Source organism: Tachypleus tridentatus, chromosome 13 (genome assembly GCF_004210375.1).
Source record: "Tachypleus tridentatus isolate NWPU-2018 chromosome 13, ASM421037v1, whole genome shotgun sequence".
NCBI lineage: Eukaryota > Metazoa > Arthropoda > Merostomata > Xiphosura > Limulidae > Tachypleus > Tachypleus tridentatus.
Window position 1 is genome coordinate 103,178,180 of NC_134837.1, and position 23,256 is coordinate 103,201,435.

The window sequence follows — 23,256 nt, forward strand, 5'->3', positions numbered from 1 at the left end:
TTCTGCCGACAATGCTCCATCATAATTCACTTGCTTCGACTTGAAACATCAATCAAAGGAGGCTTTCTTAAGAGAGAACATTTTATTTCCGTGTTCTCTGACCTTGAGAAGACTTACGACACCAAGTGGAGGTAAGGCATTTTGAGAGGCCAACACTCCTATAGGTTGTATAGCAATTTATACATTTTTATTCAGAACTTTTTATTGGATAGGCGATTACAAGTCCATGTAGGTTCCACACTTTCCCTTTATTTTCCACAGGAACTTGAAATCTATTAGGCCTGTATCTTGAGTACCTTCTCAGTATCACTATACATTTTTCTCATGCTGTTATAAACAGACTCTATATCAACGACTTATATAGTGTTGAGTGGAGGTTTTAGACTGACTTCAATCACTTGCTTTTATCTTTCCTTTCTCCTAAACTATTTGCATGCACTCCTGCTACCGACAGGGTATACATCCTGATCCCAAGCTCTGTCTTGGAGATTTAGTTCTTTTCATGGTCCCTGAGGCAAAGTCCTTGGGCGATTATCTTTGAATACATGCTTAATTTTAGTCCTCACATGGAGCAGCTACGTGTCAAGTGTATGAGAGCCCTGAACATCCATCATGTCCTAACTTACACCTCCTGGGGAGTGGATTGATTTTCGAATTTATTGTATCTCATTCTTTCCAAACTCTGGCCTATGGTCCTGCAATTACGGCTTCGGCTCTACACAGGAGTTTTTGCACTTCTCCAGTTCAATGTTTGTCCACAGAGCCCAGTGAACTTCTTATTTACCTCCATCGTTTTCAATTTTCTCTACAGTATGCTACCAAGCTTTGATCCTTACCACAGTATTCCACCTGGGTTGTGTCTTTATTCCTTTGTGAGCCATGCTTTTTCAGAATGGATGGTCTGCAATTCCTTCTTTTAGCTTTTATATTCAGGCAGACCTGGATGAATTGAATCTGTAATTGGATGACATACCTGTCTCCAATGATGAGCTCATCCTACCATGGCTTATTACCATCCTCATCTGTGAACATTTTCTGAGTCATCTGAAGAAGGTGGATACTCCAGAATGGAAGTATCATCTTCTCTCTTCCAAATATCTTTTGAACAATTATTTATTCTCACTTATATGAATGGTTTCAAATCAGGTGACTCTGTGGGATCTGTCATGGTTTGATATGGTTCAGTGGTTTCTCACAGGATCCCCTCTTTAGTTTCAGTGTTCATTGCCGAACTGTATACCATTTCTCTTGCCCTGGATCATGTAGAAGCTATGCAATACGCAGATTAAACTATTTGCACTGACGTTCTTAGCTTTCTGTTGACTCTGGAATCGCTTAGCATTAGTTCTCACCCTGTTTTCGTCGATATTAACGATGGCTAGCTCATTCTTCTCTGTCTTCTATTCGTATACAGTTTTTCTGTATTCGCGAGAACAAACTCGTTGACACTGCAGCTAAGTCTGTCTGATCTGATGCCGTCACGGCCATTCCTGCTCCATATATTGACTATAGACCTCACTTGAAAGCTCGGCTTTGCTCTAGTTGGCAGCTGACTAGGAGTGAGAAGTACCATAACACTCTTTTTCAGATCAAACTTTCCGTTGCTCTTTGATAATCTTATTTCTGTAAGGATCGGAAGGAGGAAGTTGTTCTGGCTAAGCTACCCATTGGTCATAATTTTATCTGGGACCTGATCCACTAATACATAGTCATTGTGACTCTCAAGTCACAATAACCTACATTGTACTGTTGCACCATCGTTGCAACTCTTAGCAACAGCATCCTTTTAATATTTAAGGGTTTAGCTCTGCCAATGGATGGTGCCATTGGCAATTGTATTGTATGTAAAAATCTTTACAAGCCATTGGCCCCTTTAACTCTATTTCAATCTTTCATGTAATATGTGAACATTGTTTAGTTTTAAGTTAATTTTTTTACATTTTACAACAATTTGGCCTTAACAGTTTTTAACACTTGTTTGGCGCAGCTAGCCAATGAACACTAACAACCAACCAACCAATCTTTAAGTTTCGCTTCTGAAAGAGCTGGGGATTGTCCACATAGATACTTGAAACATTCACATCTATGTCTAAGATATTTAAAAAGTTCTTCATCAAGCTCAGATTTATTTAAAGGAAAAGTAATAGGACTTTATTTGTGTCAATTAAACTTTCAAATTCAATGTTTTTCCATCCAGGTGTCAGTCCAACTCTACGTGGCTATTGATTCTTTATCTAATGCTGATTTCACGATCTTCTGCTCCATTCACACACACACACAAAGCATAGAACTTTGTATAATTGGATTGTGTACCGAACAATATGCAAAATACTTTTAAGTCTCCACAAAGTAGCCAACCATATTTTTTTTTGTATTTGACCTTATTAAGAAGTTCGAGATTTTCGTACGTTTCCTTAAAATGAAGCTAATGATAAATATAAAACGATGCATATTTGTCACCATTGTGAAGAGAATACTTTTGAGATTTATTTTGGAGAATCAATGGACAGTCACTATTAACTTGATTCACAGACTGCAGCTACTAGCATTGTTATTAATTCAGCAATGCTTTTCCAATAAATTCGTGAACCATCTTGCAAAAGAAAATATAAACTCTTTCTCACAATTTCTGTATCAATAAAGTGTGTCCCAGGATAATTTTGGACTCTATTTGAATAATCCTTGGGAAGGCCCATATCTCTCACCAAAGCATTAAGTTTACCTTGTGTGAAAAGTTGAAATGAGGGTTGCAGGTTCGAATCTCCGTCGGATCAGCCATGCTCGCACTTTCAGCCATGGGGGCGTTATAAAGAGACGGTCAACCCGTTATTCGTTTGTAAAAGCGTAGCCCCAGAGATGGCAGTGAGTGGTGATGACTAGATGCCTTCTATCAAATTTTACACTAGTAAATTAGGAATGACTAGCGCAGATAGCCCTCATGTAGCTTTGTGCAAAATTTAAAAAAAAACAAACAAGGCGTTATTTAATTACAATAATGTTGGCTAGAAGTGTGTATGCTTTTTTATAGCAAAGCCCCATTGAGCTATCTGCTTTATCCATCGACTGGAATCGAAGCCCTGATTTTAGCGTTGTAAATCCAAAGACTTATTGTTTTCCCTGTGTGGGAACACGTTAACTAGAGATTTGTTTGTTCGTTTAGAATTAAGCACAAAGCTACACAATGGGCCATCTGTGCTCTGCCCACCACGGGTATCGAAACCCGTTTTTTTAGTGTGTAAGTCCGCAGACATACCACTGTGCCACTTGTGGGCGTTAACTAGAGAAGAAAGCTTAAGTGTCATCCCTTAACAATACAAAACAATAAAATTAAAAAGTATGTCAAGACATTGGAAACTAAATGTAACTCAAAGTGACACAAAACATCAGGAAAAGCATGTAATAATATATATATAAGAAAACATTGAAAATTAGGTTTTTTCTTCTTATTAATTTCAAGCCCGCGAATTACGAGTCACGCGCCATAGCCACCTGGTCGTGCCAGACTTGGTTGGGTAAAGTCAATACCAATTGGGAGATAGTGGAAACAGTTACTAAGAGTTCTATAAAATAACAATTAAGTAAAAGTATGAAATTATAGGACAAATAAATTACATTTACATTATAATAATAAGAAAAATATATTTAGTATAATATTTTAATTTGAAAATAAAAGTATACTGTCTAATTTCATTGACGTTTGAATTTCACACAAAGCTACACGAGGGCTAACTGCGATAGCCGTTCTTAATTTAGCAGTGTAAGACTAGAGGGAAGGCAGCTAGTCATCATCATCCACCGCCAACTCTTAGGCAACTCTTCTACCAACGAATAGTGGGATTGACCTTCACATTATAACACTCCCGCGACTGAAAGGGCGAATATATTTGGTACAATCGGGATTCGAATCCGCGACAGTCAGATTGCGATTCGAACGCCTTAACCCACCTGACCATGCAGGACCCTATTGATTTTTGAATAGTTGAGAAGTACTTACTTTTTACATGGAGTGATTATATGTTTGTGCATTTGGAGAGTGTAAGCATTTAATTTAGATTATTTGTGTTTAGCTGAAAAGCAGTATTTATATGTTTTTGTTATTGATTCTGAGTAAAATTGCTTGTTTGTTTTTGAATTTCGCACAAAGCTACTCGAGGGCTATCTGTGCTAGCCGTCCCTAATTTAGCAGTGTAAGACTAGAGGAAAGGCAGCTAGTCATCACCACCCACCGCCAACTCTTGGGCTACTCTTTTACCAACGAATAGTGGGATTGACCGTCACATTATAACGTCCCCACGGCTGAAAGGGCGAGCATGTTTGGCGCGACGGGGATGCGAACCCGCAACTCTCAGATTACGAGTCGCACGTCTTAATACGCTTGGCGAGTTTCTGAGTAAAACTATTTCCTTTTGAGTAACCTTTGAAGTTACGAAACCGGAAGAACAAATTAATAAAAGAAGAGAAAAAAGTCTGATATTCTGTGTTGTCTGATATATGTTATAACATGCTTTTCCCGACGTTTTGCGTCACTTTTAGTTTTAACTGAATTAAACTTTCGCTTCCAACTTCTTGACATACGTTTCTAATTTGACTGTTTTATATTGTCAAGGGATGACACTGTTAACAAATAGATTTCTTTCTAGCTAACGTTACTGTAATTAAATCCGCAGGTTTACTCGAGGGCGAATATTGACTAAATGTTTAGTCTTCTTATGGTGACAATGTGAAAATAAACCTAGCACGTTCTCGAAACAAACAACATACGAAACTTTCCATTCTTTCTTCTTTTGTTGTTCACTCATATTTGACAAATGCGAACATATTGGTCATCAGAAAAAAATTGTTGGATCTGGTCTAACTTCTTTCGTTATTAGAGTTGACACAACGATCACGAGAACTTTCGTTGCAGAGAACGTTTCAATATCAAATAAAATATCACCACTATAGCTGAACTGATGAGAGTCGAGTTTAGAGCTCTTAGCCGGCCATGATTCGAGTGGGTGTTATAGTCAACGTGACCTAAAAGCTTTAATATTACAATATAGAAAACTTGATAAGACAGGGAAATCGAAAAACCAGATGGATTTGGGCAAGTGAGTAGAAACAAGCTGTATTTTTATATGTATCGGTTAACAATATGTCATGATATTGTAAAATGCAGAGCTCGATTATATTGTAATATGCCTTGAAGCGTTCGTCATTTAGGACTTTTTTTACATTATTGTGCTTAAATCTCAAAATACGTTATTTCTTTGTCATGGGATATACATGCCATACTGAGCCGTTACGCATGCGCATTAACTTGAATCTGTATAAGCGTCAGCATCATACATATTTGTTTGTGCGAGTTCGATGCAGTGCCACTTCTCAGCAGTCTATCGTTTCGGAGAAGTCTCCCTCTTCACCCATTGGGTACTTGCTCTTCTGAAAGAATACAAAAGCACCGTATTTCTCCTGTTTCTGGAACATCACACCCCGTGATTAAAGCATTGAGTGAGTAATTCTACGATTTTATTTCTCATAGAATTAATTGTAAAAATTATAACTATTCATACAGCTATAGAAAAAATAGGTTTCTATTACAACAAATAAGATGATATACTTACTTAAATGGCTACATATGGGAAACGTTTTGGAGCTAACAGAAATTTGAATATAATTTCGTCATTTTTACAATTAATAAGTGCTACGAGTGCTGTTATTTTAAGGACCTAAAGATCGATCTATTTAAATTTGTTCTTGAAACTCAATCATATTAGGGTCTTTTTTTATACCTTCATCTTTTATTAACTCACACATTAGTCTGTTATGTGGAGAATTACTTATTTACAGATATGTTTACTGTTTATAAAACATATAATACAATTTAATTTGTTTCTGTGATATTTCTTTAATTTTCTAAAACTTTGGAATTCTTCTTTGTTTTGTTTATTTTCACCTTTTTTTCTTTTATTTGATAAAAAAGCATGAAAAACTTCAAATATAAAACATAATAAAACCCAATGGATGAATGCATGATGTGGCTTTTATTTCAATACTTCAGTGGGTTATATTTTCTAAAAATGTGGATTAAACTAAATCAATCTTAAAACTAGGAAGAATACTTAAAAATGTTGCCACTGATGTAAAAAAAAATTGCATCAGCGACGACCGATAATAAGAAGCAAGTTCAAGCTCCAATAAAATAATAGTAATTTCACTGGCAATGACTGAGTAATAATAAGTTATGTGGAACTTCGGAAAACCATTGAAAATAAGATTAGTGGTGACCAGCTAAGAATAAAATATTTTTACTAAAGAATACGAACACGTGACGTTATTCAAGATGGAAAGTAGAAAAATATACATAAAACAAATAGGAAAAGAGTGGATGGAAAAAAGCACGAAATTTAAAGTATCTAGGAAAAATATAACAGCGCTGTTAAGAATGAATGCACGATATAAGACGTGGTGAATTATTAGGCCTAGTAGTTTTGCAGTTATTTGTGCTACCTGGCCAACTGGATAGATGTTTAACATAATACACATACACAATATTTATTTTATGAAAACTGAGTGATAAGGAATATGGATCTCGTGAACATAAAAATTTTAGGAACTGAAATAAATATCAGTTTGTTAAACCCAATGTCGAGACTTTGAAATAAAATGTAAAAGTGTGAAAACATCATTATCAAGACACAGAATATAAAATAATTTGAAACCTCATTTCTCGATAGTGAGTAACGTATAATATGGAGTTTGGTCACGAGTTTTGTCGAAAATTGCGTATGACACGTCCATTGACCATTTTTGTTTTTCTTAGTTCTGATGTGGGCCCGGCATGGCCAAGCGTGTTAAGGCGTTCGATTCGTAATCCGAGGGTCGCGGGTTCGAATCCCGGTTGCACCAAACATGCTCGCCCTCCCAGTCGTGAGGGCGTTATAACGTGACGGTCAATCCCACTATTCGTTGGTAAAAAAATAGCCCAAGAGTTGGCGGTGGGTGGTGATGATTAGCTGCCTTCCCTCTAGTCTTACACTGCTAAATTAGGGACGACTAGCACAGATAGCCCTCGAGTAGCTTTGCGCGGAATTCAAAAAACCAACAAGTTCTGATGTTTATTTTTAATATTTAAATAGAGAAAACCTACGGAGCAAATGGGTAGCGAAAAATGATAGTGAAAAGCATGTGTTTTTGGTAAAGAAACTTCAGGTTTTGTATATTTTTAATGTGTTATAAAGTCCTTTTATATGTAATCCATCATCTCATTCATCATAAAACAGTTCGAAATTATGGAATTCCCTTGACACATTATAATTTAGAAACATGATTGTGTGAAAATAATGGAATCTGTAATTTTACTTCGATTTGTCATGGAACTTTATATTATTATTATTATTATTATGTACAACCTTTTATGATGGTGATATATTTGCATTTTCGGTATTTTTAATCTGAACGATACATAGACTAAACGACCAGGCCAAAGATCTAAAGTTTAGGCATACCCGTATCTAATTAAGAACAGCTAATTATAGCGGAGGAACCAATCAGCAGCACCCACAGCCTACAAGGCTTCTCATAGACGAATAGCAGTAGTTGTCAAGGTAAGAATTTGGAACTGAAGACCCGATGTGGTTGATAATTAAATGATTCGCCTTCGCCCCCCTCGTGATCAAGAAGTGTATTAAGAGTACTTAGAAAGAGAAAACAAAAGTGACTTGATCGGTTGATCCAATATTGAAGAATTTGTGGCAGGGATCGATAGATCCAGTGACACAAGTTGCTATTGGATAAGAAATGGAATGTGATCCTAGAAAAATCTATTTACCCTACACAACCACTGCTAGTTAAATAGCAAAACTGGTTGTTGCTTTTATAATGAGCTTTCGACTGAAAATACGAGACGTATTTGCGAGTCCGAACATTGGAACTTTGGTCGTTATCCAGTGCATTGTGGATAGCATGGAAAGAAACTCTTATTATATGCATTTCTTGTGCATTAGTCCTGTCTTGAAAATTGTAATTACAAAGTCCATGTTGTTTGTACTTGTATTAGTTATCAACAAACAAGACATTTATTTGATTGACAGAAATGGATTAAAATAAAATTATAAGAGACAAGTGTAAGAAATCTTATAAACTACAGTTAGTGATGTTTTTGACAATGTTTGCTTCTATCAAGTTGAGTAAAAGTATTTCTTTTCATTATATAGCAAAATTTTATTCTTTTCATCAGAATAAACAGATATGAAAATGAGTTCAAGTTATAAAAGCAAATAAATTAATATTCGATTATTTTTGTCCCATGATTTAATGGAAAATAATAAAGATAATTTGAATTTCTAACTGATGTTGGTTAATCGTGAATTAAAGTCGTATTTGACTTGTCTTTTTGAAATACCAAGAAAAACCAATCACAGAAGCATTTTCATGTTAAACAAGATAAAGAAACGGTTCAAATACCTTAATACCAGCTTCTTAGAAAACAAGTCAATCTTGCAAAAGTAACTTTAAGGAGAATATGGATTAGTTTTAAGAAAAATATAATATTATCCTAATTATTTTAAAATACATGAGATATCACTCTATGTGAAACAAGAAAATTCGCCGTTATGAGTTTGTATGTCAAAAAGAAGAAAAAAATAATCAACCTGAGTCCTCCCTGTGTATGGAGACGTACAACGCTAGAATTCTTGTTTTGATACGCGTGGTGAGCAAAGCATAGTTATATTACTGTGTAGCTTTGTACTTAATTAAAAACAAACAAACAACATACAAACCAGGGACAGCCTAACCCTTTATTGTAGGTATTATAAAAATATTGTCTTCGATTTCTTACATAAATAAATCTATATTGCACAAGATATAAGTTTTCTGGTAAGATAAAAATGGTTATATTTCCAAGAATTACTATTGTTCAATTGAAGAATTAACTAAAATAATTAAATGGTTTATATAGACTGTTACCTAAAAGTAAGAGCATTCTATTATAGAACTAAATTGTTTGTATGCGTAGTAAGCAACAAAAACGGATTTGTTACTTGTACGTGACAACGTGCAATGGACAGTTAACTAGAAACACAATTAAGTTACATAAATGTGCTATTTATATTTCTACTTATTCTTCAATATATTGCTGTGCTCCTTAATGTGTATATATATATATTTATATGCGTGTGTTTGTATATACATATAATCTTTACACCGTTTTATTTCATAAGCTCTTTATAACTCACTGTATAACTTAGTAACTTCGAACTTCAAAAAGCTCAGGTGCTGAACAGCATGTATTTTTTAACTATGCTAAACGTAAAGCACTAAAACTTTATATTGTTTTAAATAATGTAAACAAATTTGTAGATGATAAATAATCTAAATATTTTCGATGTGTTTGTTTCATATGACACTAAAATCTTAAACAGTTTAATTTTAAAACTATGCTTGAAACATCTTCTGACGACCTTAAGTAATGAAATAACCAATAACATTGTTTTGTATGAATTATTCAGTTCTAAACTTTACACGGAATAAGAGTGATAGTTTCTGGTAAAACAAAAGTCAGATTCAAGTTGATAAGATTCCAGTTGTCTTATCTTTTCTAAACTGAGCTCTGTAGATTATGTTCCGTTCAGTTAAACTTAAAAGTTAAGACATCGCAGAGAGAAGAGTTGATTTTGTAGACAGAGATATGATATAATCCACATAAAAACCAGGGTGTGTAACATCACGTCACACTTGGTTTGTCTCGACTTCTCAAAACTGGAGAAGTCACAAAGGCCAAAATGCATTTATCCATTTTCTGCCAATTACAATTTTAGTGACGGGCCATGAAAGGTGAGGGTCCGGAAACTTTATAAGTGTAGTGAGTGTTGGTTTAATAAGTCTATAGAAAATACATAGTGTAGAATCACTTAACCTAGAGCGAAGTGCATAAAATTTATCATGAAAGTAAAAAAGTTGATTTAATTTTAAACTTAAATCGTTTCTAAAATAAGCTATTTGTTGCTATATCACTAACGTTTATAATGAAAAAATCAAACTTTTTTGTTCAACACAGAATCTAAGTTAAGAAATCAACAAATAAATTTTCAGTTTTATTTTATATAAATTTCATTTTATGCTCCCATCACAGAGTCTAACAAAATTATTACATTATAATTTTATTGCTAAGCGACATGGCATAAATGGTTTGTTTTTTTAATTTCGCACAAAGCTAGACGAAGACTATCTGTGCTAGCTGTCACTAACACTGCACAACAACTTTTTTTTAAAGTTTTGCTTCCTGAAAAGTTTTTGCTGATTGTGACAGGTACCTGGTGGGTATGTACAAATATAGTTTTAGTTTTGTTTCATCACGTAGGAACTCTGGGAAATAGACAGTTAACTGTTTACTGGTAATAACGTATTTAATTGCGTTTATGTTTCTTATACACTATTAAGCTCAACATAATTAAAAGTGTTATGCTCCTGATTTTCATTTGTATTCAATGTCCGGTGCATCATGTTGCAGTGTTTAACAGTAGTCAGCAAGCATTGACGGATTACAGTTGCCCTGATATCGTTTTTCCATTGTAGCAAAACTGAAGATTTCGATGAAACGGTACGTGATGGGCAAATGTGGATGTGATTTTCGTGATCAGCAGCCAAAAATCTATAAGGAACACTCAACAGTGTTCAAGAAGCAAAAACTTTGCTTTGCAAAAACAGTGTAAGATTAGAGGAAAGGCAGCTAGTCATCACCACCCACCGCTAACTCTTGGGCTACTCTTTTACCAACGAATAGTCGGATTGACCGTCACATATAACGTCCCCACGGATGAAAGGGCGAGCCTGTTTGGTGCAAAGGGGATTCGAACCCGCGACCCTCAGATTACGACTCGGATGCCTTAACACACCTGGCCATGCCAGACCGACATGACATAAAAGCCTTTGTTTTATCGTAGTGCTGTCAAAAACACTGGCTTTTATATGTGACAAAATCGTTAATCTAATTGATCTTTTACCAATAATTGTTCTATGAATACGTCACGTATTCATTTCATGAATGATCATAATTTTGATTAACTCACAAAGAAATTTACTGATGTTTGACTTCTTTTACTGCACTTTTCTGCCTCTTTGTTGGTCAAGCTTGATTTTGCAAAATTTGTTCATTTCAATTAAATATAAAATTTGAGGTTAGGTTATACTGTGGGGTGGGGATAGGGGTGGTGGCGCGTTTATCCTGTCATTTTAGACAGGCTATACGCTAGTTTAAACTAAATGCTAATTATTTCTACTTGCACTGCAAACGCGTGAAAAAGACCTTACTAATGTTTTAAATTTATGTGCCACCAAAAATGATATGATTTACAAAACTTATTGAGAAATGAAATTCAAGGTATGAATATTTTATTTATCAAAGTATATTTTTATGTGAATAAAATGTTAAAACAGCGAGACTTATGTACGAAATAAGTAGAATGTATATCAAGGATATTTCAGTTGGATATCAATATGACTAGAACTGATTAAATAAGATTTGAGGAGACAAACCTATTCTTCAGGAAGATTGGTAATTTGGTATGTTATCCAGTGCAGCACAAGTGTTTTTGGCGGAATGTTAACGTGAAGTACCTTAACTACTATACACAGATGACTCTATTGTAAATCTGAATCACGAAGAAATGTAAACACATTTCTTTCTAAGTATTCTAATATAAAATTATTTTTTTCAATAATAAAGCTATTGTTTATGAAGACTGACAAATCTCTGGTCCGTGAGTGCTACTTGTGTAAAATTACACAGTAAAATAATTTTATGTAATATTTCCAGCCAAAATGTTCCCTGTTCACTACACACGTACAAATGTGCCGCAGGATAAAGACACATGTTTTTAATTAGGAATACACTTATAAGGTATACTCACTTCACTTTGTTTATACTGTGATTTTTGAACATAAACTCAAAAATATGTTATTATTATCAGAATTCATTGGCTCCTATATTTAAGGTCTAAATTGTTACATTTATAAATATTTGGTAAAAACTTCTTAATAAAATTAACTAAAAAGAAATATTATTTATTATAAACTACTACGTTTTTGGATAAGACTAAAATAGTAAGAATTATGGCCCAGAAACGACTTCACAGATAGGTTGAGAGCAATTGCATTTAAGTGACACAAGCAATCTTCGAAACGCATTATCAAAGTTATCAAAGCTATTTTAAAATTAATCACCTATAATCCATTTGAAATAAAAAGATAATAATGGGAAAAAAGTGACAACTGCAGATATGTGAGACATTCGTTTCGAAAGATGCGAGAATGAGATTAATTATCAATAAACTTAAAAAGTGTATTACGTTTCGTCTTAAAAATGACAAACTTTCAAAATTATATAAAACACTTTTACGTGTATCAACGAAGAGATAAAAAACGCACACATAAATATATCTGTAACAATGATAATAACTAAAGACGTTACAATGTAAATATACTGCCATGATGTTTAGTTTGATTATCAAAACCAAATGAATTTATTTTACTGATTTTAATATTTTATAGGTTTCAGATTCCTGGACATAGAATTGTTTTGTTTTTGAATTTCGCGTAAAGCTATTCGAGGGCTATCTGCGCTAGCCGTCCCTAATTTTGCAGTGTAAGACTAGAGGAAAGTCAGCTAGTCATCACCACCCACCGCCAACTCTTGGGCTGCTCTTTAACCAACGAATAGTGGGATTGACTCACATTATAACGCCCCCACGGCTGAAAGGGCGAGTATGTTTGGCGCAACGGAGATGCGAACCCACGACCCTCAGATTACGAGTCGCATGCCTTAACCCACCTGGCCATGATTATTTTTAAAATACATACTGGGAGGATTTTGCGGGATTTTTCAGTAAAATATAATGGATATTTTCTTGTTGTTTAATTCGTTTTTAAATATTATGCCACAAACTCGTACCGAAACCACTTTGTCCTTAATTCAGTTTTATTTATTCCTTACAATTGAATCTTTGTAAGCGAATTAATTTTTGGATATTTTCATACATGTGCTATTTATTTACGCTCTCCACACCACCCAAACTCAGATATATAGAATGCGAGCGAAGCAAGATTAAGTTACTTAATTGTGGCGAAGGCCCTGCATGATCAGGTAGTTAGAGCGCACGACTCGTAATCTGAGGGTCGCAGGTTCGACTCCCCGTCAAACCAAACATGCTTGTCCATTCAGCCGCGAGAGCGTTGTAATGTTACGTTCAATCCCACTGTTTGTTCGTAAAAGAATAATAGCGCAAGAGTTGGCGGTGGGTAATGATGACTAGCTGCCTTCCCTCTAGTCTTATAGTACTAAATTAGAAATGGCTAGGGCAGATAATCCTCGTGTTGCGCTAAATTCAAAACATAAACAATTGCGGTGAAATATTTCAAACACATAAACGGTATTATCAGTTTACTAAAATGTGCAATATTAATAATATCGAACATTTATTTATTACGAAAGTTTGGAGACGGCTTGAATATGTAATAAAAATTTTATTGTAAGTTCGATAAGTTTCAACAATATTATATTTTTCAATTAAGTTTTTCTCTGTTACCTAGTCAAGCCATTTCCAAACCTTTATTTCTAAGAAGTAGGTTCCTTGTCATAAAATTCAAATGTATTTATTATGTTAAGTTCCATTGAACAGAAATAGTGTTCACTGTTCATACTAAACTAAAAATTCAATTTTTCAAGTAAACAAAGGTGTAAAAAGTAGAAGGAAAATAGAAATCAGAGAGTTTCTAGAAGATATAAGGCAAATTTTATTTTCAATCAATGTTCCATACTCTTCCAGAAATTGTTTTTACAATTTATTTTTGACAATTTCTCCTTATCTCATTTCTAAGAAATATTATAACGGAAAGTATAAACAACATTTTGAAGGTCAATGAAAAGAAAAATCGTCTGGCATCATCCCCAGATCTTGGACAATCCTCCCATATAATGAAATATTTCAAAGTATAAAGTATATATCTGTTGATGTCAAGTCCACTTAACTTTGTTCAATAAAACAATAAACTAGTGCACAAGATAGTAGCACGGACTTAATTAAGAAAGTTCTTCGTTAAGTGTGGCCTACTTCTATTAATTTGAATTAAAATTATGTACGTGTATCAGTCTTCATCTACTGTCATAGAGGAATGAATTCCAATAAATTAATTTTTAAATTTAATGATGTAGATCATTTGGAGAAACGTTGATTAAGCAAATGCGAGGATGAATGCTCATTAACGATAGTTTTCTCGTCTTCCAGTTTTTTCATTGTTATTTGCAAGGTTTCAAACTTAGGTTTTTCATAAACGCAATCAACAGAAGATGCTTCTTTCGAAAATAATGTAAATACGAAATTAATATTGTAAAGTGCAACAATCTAGAATATTAGACTCAGTTCAAATATTATAGCGAAAATTTTAACTTTTCTAGACGGCGCTAAGGTACACATTTTGCTGAAAGAAAAACATTTGTGTTTTAGACGCTTTAAATAACTTTTCGAATGATTTCTCAAAACTATATGAAATTCACTTCCAGTGAAATCGCATAGAATTATAAATTGTAACACATTGACGTAATTCTTCAGTGCATTTAAGTAACAATGTACAACTGTGTTCACGTAAAGTAACTGTAAAAATAGAACCTAATCTTGTATTGAAGCTGTAACTAGTCTAGTTTGACTAACTATCTGTATAAATACCATGTATAATTATCCGATTTGACAGCAAAAGCTTGCACCAGCGTATTGAACGAAACCATTTTAAGATAATATATTAAAAGTAATTTCCGGTTTGTGTGTCGTTTACAGTTGATTATTATTCACAAGTGATGATTATAATTGCAAAACGTATTTCTAAAAACCCATAACGAGTTTCTTCCATTATAACCGATGTCTGCAGTCACGCCTCAGTATGGTGTGTTTTATGTTTTTAAATAAATATACTTTTCTCCGCTTATTTTCCATTGGTTATGGAGAGAATTACAAAGTGATTAATCAAACGTACTTTATAGAAACAAAAATGAAAATATTTAGACCAGTTTTGATCTATTAGAAACACAGTGTGACATAATACCTCATGGGCGTTGAAGGAGAGGTTAAAATTGGTAGTTTTAATTACATTTATCATGAAATTTCCTTTTCTGTGTAACTTATTTATAAAATTTCATATACTGAGGGAATAACTTTAACGTCAAGGCAATAAGAAATTTGAATTTTTTAAATAAAATTGTTGGAGTGACTTTATATAAATCAACTCGAAGGGCTTGAAGCCAGTAAGTAAAAATGTAGAGCACAAACGATTAAAATAATAGAGGGCGTGTTTTTACCGCTGTTTTTAAAGTCATAAAGAAAAAGTGTGCTCACAGGGACTGTTCCTCGATCAAGCGTTGTTCTTAATAGTAAGAACAAATAGTAAAAATTTATAGTGTTGTAATCCCTGTTGGATATTTCTCTTATCTTGTTTTCAAACTATCTTTCATTGAAACTAATGAAACGTCAAGTGTTCGAATAAATGATTAAAACTTATTTTACTTTAATGTACGAAACTTTCTAGTTTTCTTATCTTCACTTCGAGGTAACTTTATCAGACTAATGAAACATAAATCTTTCGAGTAACTGATTAAAACTTATTTCCTTTTTTCATTATAAAACTATTCCTTCATTCGAACATATATCAACATCTAATTACAATTTTGATTTGGTTTGTTTTGAATTTCGCGCAAAGCTATTCATGGGCTATCTGCGCTAGCCGTCCCTAATTTAGCAGTGTAAGAGTAGAGGGAAGGCAGCTAGTCCTCACCAACCACTGCCTACTCTTGTGCTGCTCTTTTACCAACGAATGGTGGGATTGATCGTTACATTATAACGCCCCTACGGCTGAAAGGGCGAGCATGTTTGGTGTGACGGGGATTCGAACCCGCAATCCTCATATTACAAGTCGAGTGTCCTAACCACCTGGCCATGCCGGGCCTTTAAGGCGAGATTATCAAAAATTCAGTTGGCAACAATATTTAAAGACAGGCTTGTGATTTCGCAAAACTTATCTTGTTGATTCTTTCACTCAAGACTTTTCTAAAAAGCTAGAGAACAGGCAGGAATCTCATAGTGCACATAAAAGTTACATGCATTTCTAAATATACATTAAGCTGAAACAAACATAAATATTAAAACAAGTATATAATATTGAATCCGTTACAGGAACAAAACTTAGTTTAATTACTGAGAGTGTTGGCAGGTTTCCTATATACTTCAGTTGAAAGATGGTAACCATTGTAATCTATTATTACGTCAAGAAAAGGTATTTCTTGTTTTTTCTACCTATGAAGTGAACTGAAAATGAGACATCGTAGAAAGTTTTTGACAGTATCCAAGTCGTGTAAGTGAATGACAGTTTTTTATATCAAAATATTGGAATTCATATTTGCATTTGAACCCTTTGGTTTGTTTTGAATTTTGCGCAAAGCTACTCGAGGACTATCTGCGCTATCCGTCCCTAATTTAGCAGTGTAAGACTAGAGGGAAGGCAGCTAGTCCTCACCACCCACTGCCAACTCTTGGGCTTTTCTTTTACCAACGAATGGTGGGATTGATCGTACCATTATAACGCCCCCACGGCTGAAAGGGCGACCATATTTGGTGTGACGGAAATTCGAACTCGCGACCCTCAGATTACGAGGGCCTACAATTTTGCAATAGAGACTACAAAAAATAAATGTTTTGCAGTTGCTATCTTGAATAAAAAAGTTGCAAATATCTGTTACATATGATACGTTTAATATAAAGGTTAATATTTTTATCGCTATAATAATCTAAACAAATAAAGATAAATAGAATTTCACAAAATAACGTTCGTGGAAGAGGAGTATTAGGTAATTGTCATGATCTTTGCCATTTCACACTGTACCTAAACTATTAAAGAAATGTAATAACACAGTTTTCTGGAAAAATCGATTTGAGAAAATATAAAAACCAAGTAATGACTTCAACTTCCATTACTATGTCACACTCTCTATATCTTTTATCAGGTTAGTAAAATGACTATATCAACAACTGTAAAGCAAAGATTTACTGTTAATTTTCTATGTGCACAGAATGTAAAAGAACAAAATTAAAACGTTTACAACAGAACATAAATCAAATATGCTGGCTGACCAAAAGCACGTTTTCACAGATAACAGAAATTCTGTAGTTTTTGGTTTCTTGGTTTGTTTTGAATTTCGCGCAAAGCTACTCGAGAGCTATTTGCGCTGTCTGTTTTTTCGTTTAATTGTAGTTAAACACAAAGCTACACATTGGGCTATCTATGTTCTGCCCATCACTGGTATCTGAACTCGGTTTGTAGCTTCACAGACATACCGCTGTGCCACCGGGGAGGGGCGTTCTCTAGTCTGTGGAAATTAAGTTCTGACAATATGATAAAGCATTGCAATATGGCGTAGAATAATTTTGATCACACCACATTTAACTGGATTAGTACAAATCTCTGTTATCAATACTTTACAGCTGTCTTAGGCTCTTCTTATGTTACATATAAAGTAGATTGTTGTCTTTCGTGAGCTTGAATTAAAAGCGTGGCTTGTATGGTTTTCAATGTTGTGACCTCTTGCATTGAGCAACATTATTTCTTGTCAACAATGTACGACAATGTATAATCGAATACTGTTACAAACTTTTATTACTGGAAATCCAAGTCAATCAGAAAGTAATACTACCATACAGATTATTATTAATCTTATATAAGAAATCTATGTCGTGCACAAATTAAAAACAAATAAATTATGGTTATCCAAGTTACACTTTTATAGCTATAAGAATTCATATCTTATTATTATGAATCTTATATAAGAAAGCAATGACATACTAATAGATCATGAATAATTTATATATACTCTTCAAGCCATAATAATTTATATAAATTGCATTTGTGTTAGTAAACCAAATTATACTGGGTGTGGCCCAGGGAATATCCTTCTACGATTGTAAATTTAAGATTTAATGATTTGTAATCCGTTGCCGCAAAAGATGCGATCGAATCTCTGAGATATATTATAGTGACAGTGAAATCAAATTATTCGATCAGACGAAAGTATTCCAAGAGTTGGCGGTGGGTGCTGTTGACTAACGGCCTTCCTTTAAATATATCAGTTCAAAACTAGCGACGGTTTTGTCAAGGTAACATTTCGTGTAGTTTCGTTTGAAATGATGAAGCATGAACCAATAAGAGATCTGATAAACTCATACATAAACAAAAGTCCTCTCGGAATCGATACATAAAAAATGATTGCTACTTGAAATTTCTTTTTTAGAAATTCGTATTGGGTAAGTCGAGGTCATTTAGAACCAGTGCGATTAAAACGTTCCATTCCATATGTCAACAAACATTCTATTCTACATTTCTTCTGAAGATGTCCTGAAATAAATAATTAAATGTGTTTCTTCCACAAATTGGCATTTTGAAGCAACCAAAAATATGTGTTCCTGGAATCTACAAATGGGGAAACACGTAATTTCCAATTAATATAAATATATTAATTTATATATACAAAATTGTTGCGCTTAGGCCTTACGAAGTGTTTATTTAACTTATTATTTAAATTATACGTCCACATCATTTTTCAATGATTTCTACATCGAGTTTTATATAAATGTGGTAGCTTTGGTTGTCTTCTAATAATCATCTAGTTACACGTAGTTTGTTAATCTCTCGATTTCTGAATTATTTTAATTATGAGCAAAATATTTAAATTATTTGGAAAATTATATCTTATTATATGTTATGTTGTATTGAGCGTGTGCTGGTCCTTTCTTTTCTTCGTGTTTTCCAATCACTTTACTTTTTTGTCCACAAACTTTTTCTTTTAAGCAAGTAGGTAAATGATTTACATCCTGTGATTAAAAAAGTGTTTGTCAGGTGCATTTTTTTCCTGAGGTTTGATTCCCCTCGATGGACTCAACAGATAGCCTAATGTTGCTTTGCTGTAAAAAAAAAGCACACACACCGTAGTAGAAATTAATTTCAAGTTGTGTATATCTAAAGAATTATTAGAATGGGTAATGATTAGCGTTATTAAAGTTTCCATAGTTACAACTAACTTAAAATGAAACAAAGACAAAGTATAAATAGACAGCGTTTTAATAATTTATTTACTTAAATTAATAGTTTGTAATATAGCACATTAACATTTAGAGCTATCCTTGGAAATTAAAACTATTCGAGTTCCAAATTAGGGAAATTATCGATGTGAGTAGGAATTATATCTAGTTTCCTAGTTCTATTTACCTATCTGTAGTACAAAGTTTTATAGATATGTGGAACCTTATCTGATAATTTATAATATTAAGACGTACACTACGTATCGTTACTTGTAACTTTCTCACCAGTATCTGCCCATACTCTTAAATATTATTTGTTCCCTTAACGCAATCATAAAGAGAGAATAAGAAATTTATAAGATTTTCTTCTTTTTTAATTTACATAAATACAATCACAAATTAAGTATTTTATAAGCTCTAGAGGACAAAATTAAATTTAGGCTTAGCACGACTCCTTAATCTAACTCACACCTAACAGTTTCCATATTGATGATAAAAGCTGGCTTAAGTTAACAATAATAAAATCCATATCACACCTGCAGGCCCAACTTGTCTGATATTTTTATCACTCGTTAAACCTCACGATCGAAATGAAGGGTGTCAAAGATTTCGATTTCTTCACAGGAAACTAAATTTACCTTATTACAGTCTAGTGTTCCGCATCAACCCATTCATATTTATCAGATCTTTTACTTCCTAAACCTTCTTAGATCGCTTCCTGTTTCGTTCATGACAGAAGCAAAATAAATACAACATTCTCAAAAGACATGCCACACAGAAAAACAGATTTCCTAAGTAAGAAATTTTAAGTATAGTGCCTGTTTTCTTTGCTTTTTCTTTTAGTATTAGACATTGGTTTTATTACAAGAGATGTTTCAGGTACAAAAAGGAAAAAACAAAACAAGAACAACAAAAAACAATATACTACTTAATGTATTTCTTATCCGGACTTCTTTTGGTGAGCAAACTAGTTACAACTTCGAGGGCTATCTACGCTAACCGTCCCTAATTTTGCAGTGTAATACTAGAGGGAAGGAAGCTAGTCATCACCACCCACCGCCAACTCTTGGGCTACTCTTTTACCAACGATAAGTGAGATTGGCCGTCACATTAAAACGCTCCCACGGCTGAAAGGGCGAGCATGTTTGGTGAGACGGGGATTCGAATCCGCGACCATCAGATTACGAGTCGAGTGCTTTAACCATCTGGCCATGTACTTAAGGTATAGAGAAATGCAATCAGAGAACAACATTAGCAAAGAGACTCAATCGTTATTAAAAAAAAAAAGCAGGTAAAGCAATTACCAAGACGTCAGTTCTTGAAATTGATTGTTAGTAGCTGTTCAGATCGAACTAGCACTTATTACATTCACTCTCAGAAGATGCGTTATTTATTGACTTGATTCATTTTTGTTCTTTTTTGATTCTATATTACTCAGCCTACACTCAGAGCTTTTGAAATCTCAGTTAGTTTTCTTAATTGTGTATGTGTTCTTAAACATTCTAATAGCATTTAACATCTGTAAATTATGGGTTTCCCAAGGACTTATGAAAACGTATTATGCAATTAAATAATTTTCTATCACAGTTAGCTAAGCGATAATAGTTCATTATTATAGTAGAAATATATTAAAGATATATGAAAGCTTATATTCTGAGTAGATATAATAATAATAAATACTGAATTACTTCAAACGCTGTTTTCACTTTAAATACAAAATTACCTTTTATTTTTGTACGACTAATGTACATTAGAAAATCAGACTGAAATACAAGAAAATTTATGAGTATATTTTATTTGTTTATTTTTATAATTAAATCTTAGTAGATAAGTATTTTAATTTTTTGGAATAACGTACCATGTAAGTGTCATATCATAGACTATATTCCCACACTGGGAACTATAATGTCAAATAATCTGTTGTTAATCTTACATATATCAACATCTCCTTTTGCCAGCTGAACTAAATGGTTAACCCACTATATACTTCAGTAACGCAGTTTTCTAACAACTCGAGTGCTCAGCTGTCACATTCCTTTTCTCTCATAAACATGACTCATCGTCGACCCTAAAAAATATCTAGGTTTGTGCCTGAACCTTCGGGATTTCGTTACTTTGAGTAACGTAACTAAATGATTATCCTATGAGCCTTTGTTAGGCGTCATTACTATTCAAACTACTCATTACTATGTAATATATTTAGTGTTCAGGTTAATTCCCTATACCAGAATTTAAGTTTCACAACCTGGGTAAGTAGTCATTAGTATAGGTTTATTTATTTACCCCTTTAAGAATCAACAGACAAACTAAAATGTTTCGAATATTCATAAATTTCAGCATATTTTATTCAAAAGGATATTTCGCCTATGAATACCAGGCTACAATTGTATTGCTAAGAAAAGCACTTAGCTCCATAACAAATCAATTCACATTTTTTGAAGAAAAACAACAATAAGAAATGAAACTTAATAAAATTCGAGAGGATAGATTTAGTTTATAGAGTTAAGATTTTTACTAAGTATCGTTGTGATAAATTCATTTCGTAAACAATAAGAAGCAACGCATACAGAAGGTTGTCACGGATCTTTGACAATACGGTAATTCATAAATAAAAAAATAGGTTATGATACTTATAATGCAATGCATTTAATATTAGATGATACATAGACAAAGGCTCTGCGGCATTACTGACTCTTAGGTTTCCAACACAACTAGCTTTAGGCTGTATCAACCTAATCTTTTACAATTGACACTTACATTTCTTTATTTTATTTTTACTTGGACTACAGAACATTTGACAATAACAATTAAAATATTAAGTTTAAAAGTTGCAAATAAGATTCTGGTATCGGAAAATGAGATAGATGTTTCCGTAAACTGATATTACAGTTTTAATATATAATAGAGCTTCGTGAAACCTTTTAACCTGTTCAGTGCTGTAGACGAGATAACTCGTCCAAGCCGATCGGTAACACAGTGCCACGGACGAGTTAATTCGTTCTCAATAATACCTAACTTCAACGCTAGATGGCAGCACCATACATGCATATGACCTACTTACATATTGTTTCACTTTCGATCCAAAATGGCGTCACGAAAAAAGGTTACAAAATGAAGAAGCATTAGAGTTGTATTTTGAACTTGGTTCGGAGTTGCCGTACCAGCTAAAATACTTGGCAATAAACAGGTTAAAGGTAAACCTATTAAGATTCTCAACAGCATAATTTGAAACTGTATTTTGACAGAAAATGTTTTCCGCTTCATTACTTAGACGACAAAATTATGTTTTGGTAACGATAGTCAACAAGACAATGTATTTAGCGTTTGAGATGTAATGATTATGTAGCAAGTAGGATATTTTCTAATACATAAGCACTGGTAGAATGTAGTCACGTTGCTTGTTCATAACTGCATTAGAAGTATAAAAATACAGAAGGTTTCTGATATAAAGCTTCTGTCTTTACAATACTTCAAACAGAAAGTATTTGTTTATTAACGATTCAATTCCACTAAAATGAAATTCGGTTGTTTAACGCATTTCGAACAAACCTACATTTAATCTACCTACACTAGCCGTTGAAGTGATATATTAGAGACATCTTGTTAATACCACCCACTTGTCCGACCAAATAATGTAATTTGACCGTCACTATTATCAAGCATTTTTTACAAACAATGTAATCTTGGCTCCATACTCCAGCAAGCAAACCATTGGACCATACTTGACACACACACAAAAAAAATAACGCACAATATGATTTTTATTTAAATTGGTATTCGAATTATTATTTCTTTTACCGTAAACTATTACATGGAGCATAAACTCTGTATAGTTTAAAAATAGATATCATTGAAGAATAGAATGATGTTAATGTGAAAGTTCTGTGCGTTGACCACCTGGAATATTGACGTAATCTTGGAGACTTAACGCTAAACCATTGAAAGAGGGCAACAGAAACCATTTAGAGTGACATAACATAATTTGTAAAATAATTATTCGTAATCATAAAAATATCTGAACTTTACTTTTCAATAATTCGTTACTGACTGAATAAACTTATCTAGTAATCAGCCTAAAGAGACACACAAAAGAGAATAATTAATAAACATTTCCAATCAGGTATGTATTAATTAATTACGAAATAAAATGTTTCATTAAAAT

At 33.4% G+C, this 23,256-nt stretch overlaps 1 protein-coding gene across 1 annotated transcript in view; it reads left to right on the forward strand.

Moving 5' to 3' along the window:
• The first annotated feature begins 5,367 nt into the window (after positions 1-5,367).
• LOC143239143 (cholecystokinin receptor-like) overlaps positions 5,368-23,256 on the forward strand; it is a 74,253-nt gene continuing 56,364 nt past the window's right edge. Inside the window, exon 1 of the mRNA XM_076479991.1 lies at positions 5,368-5,490. The gene's annotated coding sequence lies outside the window, so the exon portion shown is untranslated. The remainder of the gene's footprint in view (positions 5,491-23,256) is intronic.